The 17,622-nt window shown below is 45.8% G+C and overlaps 1 long non-coding RNA gene across 1 annotated transcript; it reads right to left on the bottom strand.

The window, feature by feature from the left end:
* Positions 1 to 994: 994 nt before the first annotated feature.
* Positions 995 to 3,746, bottom strand: LOC140550153 (uncharacterized). The gene is made up of 3 exons (XR_011979054.1): positions 3,655 to 3,746; positions 2,008 to 2,157; positions 995 to 1,889 (listed from the first exon to the last, which is right to left on the bottom strand). It is a non-coding gene; the product is annotated as an uncharacterized lncRNA (long non-coding RNA).
* Between the last annotated feature and the right edge of the window lie 13,876 nt (positions 3,747 to 17,622).

The following is a 17,622-nucleotide window of genomic DNA, read 5'->3' as shown; positions in this document are numbered from 1 at the left end:
CCGACCCAACAATAGCCAGGTGTTACCCTGGTATACTGCGCGTGGGCGTGGTCCTTGTCCCAAACTTTCAGTTATTACATAACTCCATTGTGTATTTTGAAAGAATTTTAATTTCCAGTTTCCAGTGCTTTGCAGGTGCTGGTTCTATTGGACATGTTGTCAGACATGCAGGAAATAATATATATATATATATATATATATAAAATATAAAAGTCATGTTTTTTTCTGTGCTGGCTTTGGTCTGATCTGACTTTGTTCCAATTCCACACCTTATATTGATTTTTAAATAATTATTATCATCATTATAGTTTTCTCTATGAAAGGAATAAGAGTTTGCACAGGCACCTAATGGACCTGGCTCTTCTACTCATCCACTCACTCACTGACTCTCTCACACTTATCAGGCTGCAGAGTCTCAAAAGCCGATCTGCACCAAGAGCCCTTCGAGCTTCAAGTACGGCTCGGCTCGACCCGCCATCCCTCAAAATCCACGGAAGACAAGCGTCCAGGCTTTCTTCTGTCCTGGCACCAAAGTGGTGGAACGAGCTTCCCCTGGGTGTCCGAACGGCCGAGTCGCTCGCTGTCTTCAAACGCAGACTGAAGACCCACCTCTTCAGAGAGTACTTGGACGAATAGAGTACTATGGTCGCCTTATTGTATTGTGTTTAGTAATGTCTAAGCTTAGAGGTATCTTTGAATTATTAGTCTATTCTAACTAGCTAAGGTTTCTTTCTTGGGTAAATAGCAAAGCACTTTGTAAGTCGTTTTGGATAAGAGCGTCTGCTAAATGCCATAAATGTAAATGTAAATGTCTCCAAAGAGAGCAGCGTTACAACTCTATTAGCTTTACTATACTACTTCACATGTACAAAATGTATCAGTTATTCTATAACAGTATAAAACCATTCCATACACGTTCCAATCAGTGTAGAAAGCACAATACAAAACTATTTATATAGTAAATCATTTTTATTTATGTCCAAAACAATGGGCAGAACTGTAGATGACTAAAAAGACCATCAGTGAATCCATCATTTTTACAAAGCAGTGCTCAAAATGTAAAGTCTATAGTAATCCATTGAGACAAGACAATCGTATTCACCATTAGTGTTGGACACGGTTTACATACAGGTTGGGTAATTGGCAGAAATTGGGGAGAAAATCTGATTAAATTTATATATGAAAAAAGTAAATAATAATAATAATAATAATAATAAAATATGCAAATGCAAACAGGACTGGCATGACCGAAAACAAGCCCAGCACTCGCACGTAGGCCCAGCAGCTCTAAACACCACCAAGGCACCGGCCTTGCAAAATACCCTCTTCACAAGGCTACACACCCTGTTGTTGCCCTCAAAAGGTTCACGGATTGTGCCAGACAGGTGATATGCCTGGATTTGGGAACGAGGCCATGCAGAGTGGTGTTGCAGGCTTTTTCATGTAGCTTCCTGAGTCTGTGGCAAAAGCCCACACATCACTTAAACTGATGGTATAAGTGTTAAGGCATGTGATGACTGACTGACAGACACTGTGGGGAAGTTGACCCTCTCAGGGAAAACAACTTTCCAACTTTTCAGCAGGTTGCAGAAGAATGGAAAAGACCACAGCGACCACAGACATCTATAACCTTGTCTAAAAGAACGTAGATGAGACTCCCCTCCAGTGCATGCTCGAGGTCCTTCACATACTGTGGCAGGTATTCGGAGTAGAGATTAAATGGAGTAAAACCTGTAGTGGAGCCTCCTGATTTACAGTAATTCTGCAAAAAAGCTGCCAGTTTGGGGGCTTCAACAAAAGCTTGGTAAAACCCAGCACAAACTCCTTCCCCTCAGCAGCAGATAGGGTCTCGGAGAGGCAGGAGGCCAGGGTCCGAGTCCTAGATTGAACTGGAGAAAATCAAAACAATAGAAAATGTATTTTAATGAAAACACGTAAATCAAATAATCAAGCAAAGACCCGTACACAGGTGCTGCCCTCACAAAACCTTGGCTTTTAGGTCCTTACCTGAAACCAGCATCCATCCATCCATCTCTGCTTCGTTTTGGTCATAGTCATGGTCGTAGGTCAGCAGACCATCTGGAATCACCGGCAGGAAGGTGGGAATACCCCCTGGACAGGGCACCAGTCCACCACAGGATATGGCTATAGCAAATCCTCTCCAAAACAACAGGTAAGGCAGCAAATACGTATGTGAACATGTTCAACAACACCAGCCAGCAATTTCATAAAGCATGACTGTTTCAGGTGTCTAGATGTTTGAGTTGGACACTATTACTGTACAGTATGAAGAGATGTATAGGACATGTCTAATTGATGGGCTTAATCTATCAAGCTAACTAAGGCTGAAATCCTGGGACTTCACAAAAGCTATTAAACACAACCAGACTTGTATTTTACCTGTGTTTTAAGGGTGTGTGTGTACAGCAGGACATTTTCTGCATTCAGCGTTAGTTAGGTGCCATTTTTAAAAATAAATATTTTGTGCCGGTATGAAAAATGACAATTATACCCAACTGTAAATCAGGTGTCGGTGACATTTCATATCTAGAAGCTGGTAAGAAGTTCCTAGGAGTGTCTTTACGACAGGGTTCATACGCTTTAACCAACTTTCCATGACTTTCCAAGTACCAAGAAACTAAATTCCAGGACCAAATATTTACATTTACATTTATGGCATTTAGCTGACGCTCTTATCCAGAGCGACTTACAAGGTTACTGGTATTACAGAGGAGGGTCAGTATAGTGTTAGGAGTCTTGCCCAAGGACTCTTATAGGTGTAGCGCAGCACAGTCACCCAGCCCGGGAATCGAACCCCAGTCGATTCCTGAAATTCCCACATGGTGTGGTAGCTCAGTGGCAGGTAGTGGTGTTATCTGTTGCACCACACCAACCAGAAAATATTCTCCCATAGTTCGTTTTCAGGAATTTTAGTCCACGCTAGCAGCTGAAAGACTGTCCAGGCTAGCTTGTGATTTATTGATATATTATATAAAATGATGATAACAGCAGCACATTACGATATTTTCCATGACTTAAGTACTTTTCCCCCAATTTTGTTATTTTTTAAGGACTATTTAGTACTGGGTTTTAGCATGTTTATTTTCCATGACTTTCCAGGTTTTTCCAGGACCCATATGAACCCTGTATGAGGAACATAGCTGGGGATAGCTACTCTAAGGTAGCTCTGGTCCTTGATGGTCAAGGTGGTTGAAAAGCTGGTCATCCAGGTGAAAACACACACCCTAGCTTAGCTCTTAGTTTGATGGACTATCTGGTCTATCTGGACTATATGGTCTAATTGAATGACCGACTTGACCAAACTGCTAGTTTGATGAAGCAGGCTGAGAGGTTTGGTCAAGCAAGTCCATGAACATACTGGTCATACAGGTCAAGTAGCTTGATCACAACGGTTGACTAGTGTAGTCAGGTCGGTCATGCTAGTAGACCATCTACACCATCAAAGTCTTTCAGACAGGCTCTGCTGGGTGAAACTCCTCCAGTGTGGAGAATCTCATTACTACGTTAGCTCTCTAGAAACCAACCAGAGACAGAGGCTGATTACTGGGACTGACCTCGGCTCATCTCTTCACCCCTCTTTAAAACATGGTGACTCTTCCAGCCCAGTCCAGCATGTTACACAACAAAGCTCACCTGAAGCTTCTCCTTCCTGTTCTGGTTCCTGAGCGACTTCAGAAGCTCCAGCAGAGTCTGTCTCCTCAGCTAGTCCACCGAGAGCTGACCACAGCACCCCCTCCTCCTCATAAAGTCAGTGGAGAACTCGTATGTCCTGCTCCTCGCTGGTGTCCCTGTTGATGGACGGCGTCTCCTCAGCTCTTCTGCAGGAAATCTAGTTCTCCACATTTTGGGAGACGAACTGGTGACCTTCTGTTAGCCTCGAGCTCCCCTCCCAACAGCCACCACACACACACACACACACACACACACACACACACACACACACACACACACACACACCAGCTCCCCCTGCTCACACATGCTGTCTGTGCTCAAATACTTCATTGATAAACTGATCAATTAAAGCTGTAAATGAATCAGTATCATTAATAAAGAGCATCACTGAGGCTGGTGATGAGTTTTGTGATTTAAATGCTGGTGGGAGGAAAGATAACAGTGAATGTTTATGATATTTATGATATGATATGAATATAGTTTAATATTAAAGCACACAGCTCAAATAATTGATCCTGAAACGGCTCTAAAACCGAAGTTTCTGTCCTGCTCTCTTCAGCAGTCACTGGTAACGGAGCTGAAAGCGGAGCTCACCGATTGGCTCATCGCGGAGCTCACCGATTGGCTCATCGCGGAGCTCATCGATTGGCTCATCGCGGAGCTCATCGATTGGCTCATCGCGGAGCTCATCGATTAGCTCATCGCGGAGCTCACCGATTGGCTCATCGCGGAGCTCATCGATTAGCTCATCGCGGAGCTCACCGATTGGCTCATCGCGGAGGTCATCGATTAGCTCATCGCGGAGCTCACCGATTGGCTCATCGCGGAGCTCACCGATTGGCTCATCGCGGAGCTCATCGATTGGCTCATCGCGGAGCTCATCGATTAGCTCATCGCGGAGCTCACCGATTGGTCCACTCCTTACTCCGGAAATCGCCCAGTTGTTCAGTTCAGTTCAACCGTCCTGGGCTCAGCTTCACAAGCTGTAACTTAAACATAGTGAACTTTTATTTTTCTTCCACTTTTAGGTTTCTGTACTTTAATTAAGAAAGTAATTAAATATTTTTCACTTTATTATTTTTTAAGAAAAACTGTTTTTACTAATTTTCTAAACAGAATCATTAAATTAACATTTTTAATTTCTGATTTAATCAGAACTGTTCCTCCCTCACTCCCACATCCCACCCCCCACCCCCCCCCCCCCCCCCGACCCTCAGCCTCTTAGCCTCTCCTGTTTGGAGTGTATGAAGCTTTAACTAAAGACCCCTGTGTGTTCTTGTGTCTCCCCCTTAATAAAGGCCAGATTTCTCTTGTTGATCATCTTAATAAAGACGGAGAGAAGAGTCAGATCTCAGAGGAGCCAAATCCAGCGTTTTAATCCCAGTTAAATCAGCAGAGCTGGAATAGAGGAGCTCCCCTAAATCTGCCAGACTGCTGTAGAGCTACAGGGTTTAGTCTACTGGGTTTTCCAGACTGGTCTACTACACTGCCTTAGAGGCAGCCGCAGATATAGCTCACCAAGTGAGTAATATTGATATCGCCAATTAGACACAGGAACATAGCTGAACACCACTGCACTGAGCACGTAGTTACAGGTGGAGGAGGGGCTTTTGGTTTAGGGTAGTTTACCTACACCTTCACCCGGGACACAAAGACCAAGACAATAGTGGGATTCAATGATTTATTAAATTCAGTTTATTGAATGACCCTTTATGACCCCATGACTAGACTTAGGTGCTTTGTGATCAACATGTGGCATTAGGTGGGTCTTTTGGGGTCAGTGAAGACCAGGGGAAGGTAGTGAGGACCAGGCCAAAGAGCCACTTTATTAAAACTGGACATCCCACCCATACACACACACTACACCTGCTGTGTTATCTGGTACACTAGCATCAGCACTGAAGAACAGACCAGGACTAACCCACACTCCCCTACTCGGTCTAAAAGCACTTGGCTAGAAAGTAATAGAAGCCAAAGCCCCTACTGCAGGTGGCGCTACTCTCTAGTCTCCAGGTTTCCTCCTCAGTAGGGGGGAGTGGTTCCTTCCTAAAAGGAGTCTCGGACCCTCAGACCTCTGGTGAGCTAAACAGAGCAGAGTCCCACATGCTGTGAAACACAGGTGAACCTCTTACCTGTTCAAAACCCCAAGCAGTCCAGAGACACCAGACACACACCCTCTCCTGTACAGCTAGTTTGAGGGTGCAGTCTCCTACTGGACACCATCTCACATGAAGCTCCTCTCCAACACACACAGCTTTAACCTCCAGAGAAACAGGAGGTTAAAGGAGGACCACCAGACACCCCTGAACACACACAGCGAGGAACAGCAGCAGGAAGCCTTTCAGCCGGCTGGGCTCCTGGGTCTAAAGGTGAGGTAAGCTCCTCCCCCAAGGACTCTGATTGGTCCTCATCTGGTTCATTTGGCTAAGCAAGGTCGAGAGAGAGAGAGAGACTGACTCTCCAGCAGAGTCTGTCTCCTCAGCTAGTCCACCGAGAGCTGACCACAGCACCCCCTCCTCCTCATAAAGTCAGTGGAGAACTCGTATGTCCTGCTCCTCGCTGGTGTCCCTGTTGATGGACGGCGTCTCCTCAGCTCTTCTGCAGGAAATCTAGTTCTCCACATTTTGGGAGACGAACTGGTGACCTTCTGTTAGCCTCGAGCTCCCCTCCCAACAGCCAGCACACACACACACACACACACACACACACACCAGCTCCCCCTGCTCACACATGCTGTCTGTGCTCAAATACTTCATTGATAAACTGATCAATTAAAGCTGTAAATGAATCAGTATCATTAATAAAGAGCATCACTGAAGCTGGTGATGATGTTTGTGATTTAAATGCTGGTGGGAGGAAAGATAACAGTGAATGTTTATTATATTTATGATATGATATGAATATAGTTTAATATTAAAGCACACAGCTCAAATAATTGATCCTGAAACGGCTCTAAAACCGAAGTTTCTGTCCTGCTCTCTTCAGCAGTCACTGGTAACGGAGCTGAAAGCGGAGCTCACCGATTGGCTCATCGCGGAGCTCATCGATTGGCTCATCGCGGAGCTCATCGCGGAGCTCATCGCGGAGCTCATCGCGGAGCTCACCGATTGGCTCATCGCAGAGCTCACCGATTGGCTCATCGCAGAGCTCACCGATTGGCTCATCGCGGAGCTCATCGATTAGCTCATCGCGGAGCTCACCGATTGGCTCATCGCGGAGGTCATCGATTAGCTCATCGCGGAGCTCACCGATTGGCTCATCGCGGAGCTCATCGCGGAGCTCACCGATTGGCTCATCGCGGAGCTCATCGATTGGCTCATCGCGGAGCTCATCGATTAGCTCATCGCGGAGCTCACCGATTGGTCCACTCCTTACTCCGGAAATCGCCCAGTTGTTCAGTTCAGTTCAACCGTCCTGGGCTCAGCTTCACAATCTGTAACTTAAACATAGTGAACTTTTATTTTTCTTCCACCTTTAGGTTTCTGTACTTTAATTAAGAAAGTAATTAAATATTTTTCACTTTATTATTTTTTAAGAAAAACTGTTTTTACTAATTTTCTAAACAGAATCATTAAATTAACATTTTTAATTTCTGATTTAATCAGAACTGCCCCCCCCCCCCCCGACCCTCAGCCTCTTAGCCTCTCCTGTTTGGAGTGTATGAAGCTTTAACTAAAGACCCCTGTGTGTTCTTGTGTCTCCCCCTTAATAAAGGCCAGATTTCTCTTGTTGATCATCTTAATAAAGACGGAGAGAAGAGTCAGATCTCAGAGGAGCCAAATCCAGCGTTTTAATCCCAGTTAAATCAGCAGAGCTGGAATAGAGGAGCTCCCCTAAATTTGCCAGACTGCTGTAGAGCTACAGGGTTTAGTCTACTGGGTTTTCCAGACTGGTCTACTAAACTGCCTTAGAGGCAGCCGCAGATATAGCTCACCAAGTGAGTAATATTGATATCGCCAATTAGACACAGGAACATAGCTGAACACCACTGCACTGAGCACGTAGTTACAGGTGGAGGAGGGGCTTTTGGTTTAGGGTAGTTTACCTACACCTTCACCCGGGACACAAAGACCAAGACAATAGTGGGATTCAATGATTTATTAAATTCAGTTTATTGAATGACCCTTTATGACCCCATGGCTAGACTTAGGTGCTTTGTGATCAACATGTGGCATTAGGTGGGTCTTTTGGGGTCAGTGAAGACCAGGGGAAGGTAGTGAGGACCAGGCCAAAGAGCCACTTTATTAAAACTGGACATCCCACCCATACACACTACACCTGCTGTGTTATCTGGTACACTAGCATCAGCACTGAAGAACAGACCAGGACTAAGCCACACTCCCCTACTCGGTCTAAAAGCACTTGGCTAGAAAGTAATAGAAGCCAAAGCCCCTACTGCAGGTGGCGCTACTCTCTAGTCTCCAGGTTTCCTCCTCAGTAGGGGGGAGCGGTTCCTTCCTAAAAGGAGTCTCGGACCCTCAGACCTCTGGTGAGCTAAACAGAGCAGAGTCCTACACGCTGTGAAACACAGGTGAACCTCTTACCTGTTCAAAACCCCAAGCAGTCCAGAGACACCAGACACACACCCTCTCCTGTACAGCTAGTTTGAGGGTTTACTGGTAAATTACTCAAACAGCACCTCTCAGCCCAGAGGAAGCTGCAGTCTCCTACTGGAGACCATCTCACATGAAGCTCCTCTCCAACACACACAGCTTTAACCTCCAGAGAAACAGGAGGTTAAAGGAGGACCACCAGACACCCCTGAACACACACAGCGAGGAACAGCAGCAGGAAGCCTTTCAGCCGGCTGGGCTCCTGGGTCTAAAGGTGAGGTAAGCTCCTCCCCCAATTACTCCCCCAAGGACTCTGATTGGTCCTCATCTGGTTCATTTGGCTAAGCAAGGTCGAGAGAGAGAGAGAGACTGACTCTCCAGCAGCGTCTGTCCCCTCAGCTAGTCCACCGAGAGCTGACCACAGCACCCCCTCCTCCTCATAAAGTCAGTGGAGAACTCGTATGTCCTGCTCCTGCTGGTGTCCCTGTTGATGGACGGCGTCTCCTCAGCTCTTCTGCAGGAAATCTAGTTCTCCACATTTTGGGAGACGAACTGGTGACCTTCTGTTAGCCTCGAGCTCCCCTCCCAACAGCCAGCACACACACACACACACACACACACACACACACACACACACACACACACACCAGCTCCCCCTGCTCACACATGCTGTCTGTGCTCAAATACTTCATTGATAAACTGATCAATTAAAGCTGTAAATGAATCAGTATCATTAATAAAGAGCATCACTGAAGCTGGTGATGATGTTTGTGATTTAAATGCTGGTGGGAGGAAAGATAACAGTGAATGTTTATTATATTTATGATATGATATGAATATAGTTTAATATTAAAGCACACAGCTCAAATAATTGATCCTGAAACGGCTCTAAAACCGAAGTTTCTGTCCTGCTCTCTTCAGCAGTCACTGGTAACGGAGCTGAAAGCGGAGCTCACCGATTGGCTCATCGCGGAGCTCATCGATTGGCTCATCGCGGAGCTCATCGCGGAGCTCATCGCGGAGCTCACCGATTGGCTCATCGCAGAGCTCACCGATTGGCTCATCGCAGAGCTCACCGATTGGCTCATCGCGGAGCTCATCGATTAGCTCATCGCGGAGCTCACCGATTGGCTCATCGCGGAGGTCATCGATTAGCTCATCGCGGAGCTCACCGATTGGCTCATCGCGGAGCTCATCGCGGAGCTCACCGATTGGCTCATCGCGGAGCTCATCGATTGGCTCATCGCGGAGCTCACCGATTGGCTCATCGCGGAGCTCATCGCGGAGCTCACCGATTGGCTCATCGCGGAGCTCATCGATTGGCTCATCGCGGAGCTCATCGATTAGCTCATCGCGGAGCTCACCGATTGGTCCACTCCTTACTCCGGAAATCGCCCAGTTGTTCAGTTCAGTTCAACCGTCCTGGGCTCAGCTTCACAAGCTGTAACTTAAACATAGTGAACTTTTATTTTTCTTCCACCTTTAGGTTTCTGTACTTTAATTAAGAAAGTAATTAAATATTTTTCACTTTATTATTTTTTAAGAAAAACTGTTTTTACTAATTTTCTAAACAGAATCATTAAATTAACATTTTTAATTTCTGATTTAATCAGAACTGCCCCCCCCCCCCCGACCCTCAGCCTCTTAGCCTCTCCTGTTTGGAGTGTATGAAGCTTTAACTAAAGACCCCTGTGTGTTCTTGTGTCTCCCCCTTAATAAAGGCCAGATTTCTCTTGTTGATCATCTTAATAAAGACGGAGAGAAGAGTCAGATCTCAGAGGAGCCAAATCCAGCGTTTTAATCCCAGTTAAATCAGCAGAGCTGGAATAGAGGAGCTCCCCTAAATTTGCCAGACTGCTGTAGAGCTACAGGGTTTAGTCTACTGGGTTTTCCAGACTGGTCTACTAAACTGCCTTAGAGGCAGCCGCAGATATAGCTCACCAAGTGAGTAATATTGATATCGCCAATTAGACACAGGAACATAGCTGAACACCACTGCACTGAGCACGTAGTTACAGGTGGAGGAGGGGCTTTTGGTTTAGGGTAGTTTACCTACACCTTCACCCGGGACACAAAGACCAAGACAATAGTGGGATTCAATGATTTATTAAATTCAGTTTATTGAATGACCCTTTATGACCCCATGGCTAGACTTAGGTGCTTTGTGATCAACATGTGGCATTAGGTGGGTCTTTTGGGGTCAGTGAAGACCAGGGGAAGGTAGTGAGGACCAGGCCAAAGAGCCACTTTATTAAAACTGGACATCCCACCCATACACACTACACCTGCTGTGTTATCTGGTACACTAGCATCAGCACTGAAGAACAGACCAGGACTAAGCCACACTCCCCTACTCGGTCTAAAAGCACTTGGCTAGAAAGTAATAGAAGCCAAAGCCCCTACTGCAGGTGGCGCTACTCTCTAGTCTCCAGGTTTCCTCCTCAGTAGGGGGGAGCGGTTCCTTCCTAAAAGGAGTCTCGGACCCTCAGACCTCTGGTGAGCTAAACAGAGCAGAGTCCTACACGCTGTGAAACACAGGTGAACCTCTTACCTGTTCAAAACCCCAAGCAGTCCAGAGACACCAGACACACACCCTCTCCTGTACAGCTAGTTTGAGGGTTTACTGGTAAATTACTCAAACAGCACCTCTCAGCCCAGAGGAAGCTGCAGTCTCCTACTGGAGACCATCTCACATGAAGCTCCTCTCCAACACACACAGCTTTAACCTCCAGAGAAACAGGAGGTTAAAGGAGGACCACCAGACACCCCTGAACACACACAGCGAGGAACAGCAGCAGGAAGCCTTTCAGCCGGCTGGGCTCCTGGGTCTAAAGGTGAGGTAAGCTCCTCCCCCAATTACTCCCCCAAGGACTCTGATTGGTCCTCATCTGGTTCATTTGGCTAAGCAAGGTCGAGAGAGAGAGAGAGACTGACTCTCCAGCAGCGTCTGTCCCCTCAGCTAGTCCACCGAGAGCTGACCACAGCACCCCCTCCTCCTCATAAAGTCAGTGGAGAACTCGTATGTCCTGCTCCTGCTGGTGTCCCTGTTGATGGACGGCGTCTCCTCAGCTCTTCTGCAGGAAATCTAGTTCTCCACATTTTGGGAGACGAACTGGTGACCTTCTGTTAGCCTCGAGCTCCCCTCCCAACAGCCAGCACACACACACACACACACACACACACACACACACACACACACACACACACCAGCTCCCCCTGCTCACACATGCTGTCTGTGCTCAAATACTTCATTGATAAACTGATCAATTAAAGCTGTAAATGAATCAGTATCATTAATAAAGAGCATCACTGAAGCTGGTGATGATGTTTGTGATTTAAATGCTGGTGGGAGGAAAGATAACAGTGAATGTTTATTATATTTATGATATGATATGAATATAGTTTAATATTAAAGCACACAGCTCAAATAATTGATCCTGAAACGGCTCTAAAACCGAAGTTTCTGTCCTGCTCTCTTCAGCAGTCACTGGTAACGGAGCTGAAAGCGGAGCTCACCGATTGGCTCATCGCGGAGCTCATCGATTGGCTCATCGCGGAGCTCATCGCGGAGCTCATCGCGGAGCTCACCGATTGGCTCATCGCAGAGCTCACCGATTGGCTCATCGCAGAGCTCACCGATTGGCTCATCGCGGAGCTCATCGATTAGCTCATCGCGGAGCTCACCGATTGGCTCATCGCGGAGGTCATCGATTAGCTCATCGCGGAGCTCACCGATTGGCTCATCGCGGAGCTCATCGCGGAGCTCACCGATTGGCTCATCGCGGAGCTCATCGATTGGCTCATCGCGGAGCTCACCGATTGGCTCATCGCGGAGCTCATCGCGGAGCTCACCGATTGGCTCATCGCGGAGCTCATCGATTGGCTCATCGCGGAGCTCATCGATTAGCTCATCGCGGAGCTCACCGATTGGTCCACTCCTTACTCCGGAAATCGCCCAGTTGTTCAGTTCAGTTCAACCGTCCTGGGCTCAGCTTCACAAGCTGTAACTTAAACATAGTGAACTTTTATTTTTCTTCCACCTTTAGGTTTCTGTACTTTAATTAAGAAAGTAATTAAATATTTTTCACTTTATTATTTTTTAAGAAAAACTGTTTTTACTAATTTTCTAAACAGAATCATTAAATTAACATTTTTAATTTCTGATTTAATCAGAACTGCCCCCCCCCCCCCGACCCTCAGCCTCTTAGCCTCTCCTGTTTGGAGTGTATGAAGCTTTAACTAAAGACCCCTGTGTGTTCTTGTGTCTCCCCCTTAATAAAGGCCAGATTTCTCTTGTTGATCATCTTAATAAAGACGGAGAGAAGAGTCAGATCTCAGAGGAGCCAAATCCAGCGTTTTAATCCCAGTTAAATCAGCAGAGCTGGAATAGAGGAGCTCCCCTAAATTTGCCAGACTGCTGTAGAGCTACAGGGTTTAGTCTACTGGGTTTTCCAGACCGGTCTACTAAACTGCCTTAGAGGCAGCCGCAGATATAGCTCACCAAGTGAGTAATATTGATATCGCCAATTAGACACAGGAACATAGCTGAACACCACTGCACTGAGCACGTAGTTACAGGTGGAGGAGGGGCTTTTGGTTTAGGGTAGTTTACCTACACCTTCACCCGGGACACAAAGACCAAGACAATAGTGGGATTCAATGATTTATTAAATTCAGTTTATTGAATGACCCTTTATGACCCCATGACTAGACTTAGGTGCTTTGTGATCAACATGTGGTGTTAGGTGGGTCTTTTGGGGTCAGTGAAGACCAGGGGAAGGTAGTGAGGACCAGGCCAAAGAGCCACTTCATTAAAACTGGACATCCCACCCATACACACTACACCTGCTGTGTTATCTGGTACACTAGCATCAGCACTGAAGAACAGACCAGGACTAAGCCACACTCCCCTACTCGGTCTAAAAGCACTTGGCTAGAAAGTAATAGAAGCCAAAGCCCCTACTGCAGGTGGCGCTACTCTCTAGTCTCCAGGTTTCCTCCTCAGTAGGGGGGAGTGGTTCCTTCCTAAAAGGAGTCTCGGACCCTCAGACCTCTGGTGAGCTAAACAGAGCAGAGTCCCACATGCTGTGAAACACAGGTGAACCTCTTACCTGTTCAAAACCCCAAGCAGTCCAGAGACACCAGACACACACCCTCTCCTGTACAGCTAGTTTGAGGGTGCAGTCTCCTACTGGACACCATCTCACATGAAGCTCCTCTCCAACACACACAGCTTTAACCTCCAGAGAAACAGGAGGTTAAAGGAGGACCACCAGACACCCCTGAACACACACAGCGAGGAACAGCAGCAGGAAGCCTTTCAGCCGGCTGGGCTCCTGGGTCTAAAGGTGAGGTAAGCTCCTCCCCCAAGGACTCTGATTGGTCCTCATCTGGTTCATTTGGCTAAGCAAGGTCGAGAGAGAGAGAGAGAGACTGACTCTCCAGCAGAGTCTGTCTCCTCAGCTAGTCCACCGAGAGCTGACCACAGCACCCCCTCCTCCTCCTCATAAAGTCAGTGGAGAACTCGTATGTCCTGCTCCTCGCTGGTGTCCCTGTTGATGGACGGCGTCTCCTCAGCTCTTCTGCAGGAAATCTAGTTCTCCACATTTTGGGAGACGAACTGGTGACCTTCTGTTAGCCTCGAGCTCCCCTCCCAACAGCCACCACACACACACACAGACACACACACACACACACACACACACACACACACACACCAGCTCCCCCTGCTCACACATGCTGTCTGTGCTCAAATACTTCATTGATAAACTGATCAATTAAAGCTGTAAATGAATCAGTATCATTAATAAAGAGCATCACTGAAGCTGGTGATGATGTTTGTGATTTAAATGCTGGTGGGAGGAAAGATAACAGTGAATGTTTATTATATTTATGATATGATATGAATATAGTTTAATATTAAAGCACACAGCTCAAATAATTGATCCTGAAACGGCTCTAAAACCGAAGTTTCTGTCCTGCTCTCTTCAGCAGTCACTGGTAACGGAGCTGAAAGCGGAGCTCACCGATTGGCTCATCGATTGACTCATCGCGGAGCTCACCGATTGGCTCATCGATTGGCTCATCGATTGACTCATCGCGGAGCTCACCGATTGGCTCATCGATTGACTCATCGTGGAGCTCACCGATTGGCTCATCGATTGGCTCATCGCGGAGCTCATCGATTAGCTCATCGCGGAGCTCATCGATTGGCTCATCGCGGAGCTCATCGATTAGCTCATCGCGGAGCTCACCGATTGGCTCATCGCGGAGCTCATCGCGGAGCCCCTTGATTGGCTCATCGCGGAGCTCACCGATTGGCTCATCGCGGAGCCCATTGATTGGTCCGCTCCTTACTCCGGAAATCGCCCAGTTGTTCAGTTCAGTTCAAACCGTCCTGAGTGTGTGTGTGTGTGTGGTTTAAGCTTCACAATCTGTAACTTAAACTTAATAAGCTCTTATTTTTCAACTCTGCCCAGATAAACACAGCTTCCACTTTTAGGTTTTGTACTTTAATTAAGAAAGTATAAAGAGTCAAATCCAGCGTTTTAATCCCAGTTAAATCAGCAGAGCTGGAATAGAGGAGCTCCCCTAAATTTGCCAGACTGCTGTAGAGCTACAGGGTTTAGTCTACTGGGTTTTCCAGACTGTTGTACTAAAAGGCAACTGAATACAGCCAACACCATTTTAGAGACACAAGAATATTCAAGAACATAAATCAAATTGTATATGAAACTATAATAAGTGGGGTTAAATATATATATATATATATACACACACACACACACACACACATTTCAGTGTGAAGATTACCCAAACAAAGTATACTCCAACATTAAGAGGAAACCTCTCAAGCAAAAGTCAGAAGGTACTGGTAAAACACCTAAAACAAACAACCTCCCAAAACACACAGCACTCTGAACTTAAAAACCAGCACAGGTAAAACACCCCCAACACAAGCCAATAACATCCAGCACCACACTCAACACATGATCGCATTCAACACCCCTGCAATCTGCTTGACCTCTCATTGGTCAGGGGTCTTTATTTGTCTCATGTGGCTCACCTGTAGGTTCACCTGAGGTGGGAGGCTCAGAGAAAATGAGTGAGACGCAGTAGAAGAATCAACAGTTGGAGACCAGACATGCATTGGATGATCTAGGGTAAGTCCTAATTGCTTACTAATCAGTATTAGTAACTAGCTTTTGAGTATGTAGTGGTTAAACTAGATAAAAGCCTTAGAGTTGAGTTTCCTCAAATATCAACACTACATGCACACTTAGAAGCAGTGGGTTCTGGCTGCGTCCTTTATAAAAAACCTCCTTGTGGAAATGGGACAGCTGATCCTTTTTAGAAATAATGTTGACTACTGCTAAACTAAGCCAATCACAACACTGGTTTTCACCACCCCCATATATATATATATATATATATATAATAACTTGTTAGAAATAGGGCCATTAATAAAGGTTTACTGAACATACAGTACTTGCGGTTGTTTAACTGCCTGAAGTACATTTAAGCTCAGTTTCAATAGCTATATAAGCCAGGGGAGCATGTTAGTTTATCTTAACTCTAAATGTATATAATGGCTTTACTGCTCGTTGTATTAGATAAGGATCCCAGTTAATATATATATATATATATATATATATATATATATATATATATATATATATATATATATATATATATGGAATGGAAAACTATTATCCCACAATACAATGTGAAATGGAAAGGGAGGAGCTACTCACATGGCAGATATCAATGCAAGTGCAGGACCGACTGCAGCAGGAGACATTGCAGTGATGCATGTTGGCATGGCAACGCTTCATCACTTGGTGTTAGTACCAAACAGGTTAGTACGCTAATATTTTGTGTACTAACCCCCCAAACCTGCACTACTAAGATCAGTATCTAGACCATACCCTACAGTATTAGTGTACAGTATTCAATTGGGACACAGCCTTTGATTTATTTATTTGTCTGTAAACAGTAGACCCTGTTTGCCTTGTGAGGGCATGATTTTTCTCCTGGTGTCTGAACTGCAAGCCCCCCTGGAAGCCTACAATTTTTAGCAATGCACTTGTAATTTCCAGAGATTACTACTTCAGTTGAGTGGGTATTAAAAGGCATTGCAAGTTTCGCAAGTGTTACTAAGCAACAGGTACATTTGCTAACGCTGGGCCTTATTCACCGACTGATGTTAAGAAGGAATTTCTTCGTAAACACACACACAAAAAAAAACACCAGATCTTGGTGATTGAGGCCCACTCACAGGCCTTGATATAAGCAGTGAATGGTAATGGGAAAGGAAAATGTGTAGCCTGGTCAAGTGCTGGACATATTTAAGGCCCAGTCCTCATCCTCATATAGCACAATACTGATGACACCTGTGATGGGGCACTGTAGGGTTGTAGGAGTACCCTGGATGTTCTCCACTATGTTTTTTTTAGACACGGCTAAAAACAGCTTACATATAAAACCATGAGTAGTCATGTAATATAACACAGGGGCTGATGGAGAAATTCCTTTCAAATTCCAGTGATGTAGCCTGGTATAGACATATGGGGGAGTGAATGTGTGGGTGGTGAAAGTAAGATGATGATGATGATGATGGAGTTGGAGAGAAGGACTGGTAAAATCACCTGATTTAAATGAACACCTGCAGCCCACAGTGTTATCCTATACACTACACACTGTAATTACACTGGTCTCCTGCAAACCTGAAGGTGTTTATTTATGGACAAAAGTATTGGGACGCCTGCTGATTCCTTCTTTCTTCTAAAATTAAGGGTATTTAAAAGAGTTTATCCTGCTGTTATTGGAGTAAATGTCTCCACTGTCCAGGGAAGAAGGCTTTCTACTAGATTTTGGAGGAGCACTGCTGTGAGGATTTGATGGAATTCAGTAATAAGAGCATTAGTTAGTGAGGTCAGGACGATCACCACCTCTCTTCATCCCTAACTCCCCAACTCATTCCAAATATATTGGATGAAGCACCATCCATCAGTCCAGGGAACACTGTTAATTCCACTGCTCCACGGCTCAATGCTGGGGGGCTTTATACCCCTCTAGCCCATGCCTGGCTTTAGGCACAGTGCCAAGGTTCATGATGCTTATCAGCTCAAGAGAGTCCTATTGTGTTTCAGCACTTCTCTACAGGGACTAGACAAGCTATGTGTGTGTGTGTGTGTGTGTGTGTGTGTGTATGTATTTGCACATCAATTTCAGCAATGGGTGCAACTAGAATAGCTCAATGCATTAATTAGAAGGGATGCCACAAATATTTGGACATATAGTGTATGATGAGGTCTGTAAAGGTCTGTGCTGTGTGGTCTGATTATCTGCCTGCCTGCCTGCCTGCCTGCCTGCC

Source organism: Salminus brasiliensis, chromosome 2, assembly GCF_030463535.1.
Source record: "Salminus brasiliensis chromosome 2, fSalBra1.hap2, whole genome shotgun sequence".
Classification (NCBI taxonomy): domain Eukaryota; kingdom Metazoa; phylum Chordata; class Actinopteri; order Characiformes; family Bryconidae; genus Salminus; species Salminus brasiliensis.
Note: the sequence above shows the minus strand (reverse complement) of the source record. Positions and strands in the feature narration are given on the sequence as shown.